This window comes from Chrysochloris asiatica, unplaced genomic scaffold, assembly GCF_000296735.1.
Source record: "Chrysochloris asiatica unplaced genomic scaffold, ChrAsi1.0 scaffold00052, whole genome shotgun sequence".
NCBI lineage: Eukaryota > Metazoa > Chordata > Mammalia > Afrosoricida > Chrysochloridae > Chrysochloris > Chrysochloris asiatica.
Genome location: NW_006408570.1, coordinates 4,166,533 through 4,168,349, shown reverse-complemented (window position 1 = coordinate 4,168,349; position 1,817 = coordinate 4,166,533).

The following is a 1,817-nucleotide window of genomic DNA, read 5'->3' as shown; positions in this document are numbered from 1 at the left end:
GGACCCTACCCACAGAAGCAGTGCCACCAGAGATGGAGGTAGAGACGATGACATGGAGAGATGGAGCGGCTTGGGACTTTAGACCCAGAGAGGGAAAGGGGCTGTGTGCTGATGACCAGGGGGCAGGTTTGCAGGGTATATCCTTTGGTTGACTGATGATGCATGGAGGGAATGGTAACCATGGCAATGAAATGATATACAGTAGGATGAATGTAAAACTAATGTTCTCCCATGTAAATTGTCACATAATTCACAATTAAAAAGAACACTCAAAAAAGAACTTCATACAGGAAGAAAGCAAGAGGTCATTAAAAAAACAAAGAAGGAAAACACCAAAATAGGTTTCAGAAGAGGCTCTGCAACTTGTTCTCCAATGTTGAGATGCTAAAGCAAAAGGAAGAAATGAATTAAAAGAGCTGAACCCCAGAATTTCAAAGGGCAGTGTGAGAAGACAAAGTCAAGTATTATAATGAAAGGTGCAAAGACCTGGAGTTAGAAAACCTGAGGGTTTGAAAATGCTCAGCATTTCTCAAGCTGAAAGCACTGAAGAAAAAATTCAGGACTCAACTTGAAATATTGAAGGATTCTATGCAAAATGGAGTCCTAGTGTGGCATGGTAGGTTAGTACGCTGGATTGCAACGTCTTTTTGAACTGCAAGGTCAGTGGTTCAAGCTCACCAGCCACTCCTCAGAAACCCTATATAGGGTCACTATGAGTCAGAACTGACTTGACAGTACTTAACAGCAACAATGGGCAAAATATTGAATGATGCAGAAAGCATCCAAAGAAGATGGAATGAATACACAGAATCACTATACCAAAAGGACATGATCGATGCTCAGCTATATCAAGGAATAGCATATGATCAAGAACTGATGGTCCTGAAGGAAGAAGTCCAAGCTGCACTTAAGGCATTGACCAAAAACTCCAGAAACTGATGGAAGAATACAAATAGAAACTTTTCAACAAAAGAAAGAAGCACGGTTGGAGCTCACTTATGTATGCCAAGAAATTTGGAAGACAGCTACCTGGTCAACTGATTGGATGAGGCCCATATTTGTGCTTATTCCAAAGAGAGGTGACCCAATGGAATGCAGACATCAACAAACGATATCATTAATATCACAGGCGACATCAACACAGAACTGGCTGTGTTGTGCCTGAAAAGGAACATTTTTCATTCTGGATTCAGGAGAGGATGTGAAACTAGATTGCTGTTTCACATCCTCTTATGATGTTGGATGTGAACAGCAAAGAGCTATCATTGCTGATGGATCTTGACTGACAACAGAGAACACCAGAAAGATGTTTACTTGTGCTGTATTGACTATGCAAAGGCTTTTGATAGTGTGGATCTTGACAAGCAATGAACAACATTGTGAAGAGTGGGTATTCTAGAACACTTCATTGGCTCATGAGGAACCTGTACATATACAGAGTCTTTTGAATAGAACAAGGGGATACTGACTGAATGGTTTAAAATCAGGAAGGGTGTGCTCCAGGATTGCATCCTTTCACCATACTCATTCAGTCTGTATGATGAGCAAATAATTCAAGAAGAAGGATTATATAAAGAATAACATAGCATCAGGATTGGAGGAAGAATCGTTAACAGCCTGCAGTATGCAGATGATACAACCTTGCTTGTTGGAAGTAAAGAGGATTTAAAATACTTATTGATGAAGATCTAAGTCTACAGTCTTCAGTATGGGTTGCACCTCGGGGTAAAGAAAAAAATATAGTCTCAACTGGACCAATAAATAACATCATAATAAATGGAGAAAAGATTCAAGTTGTCAAAGATTTCATTTTGCTT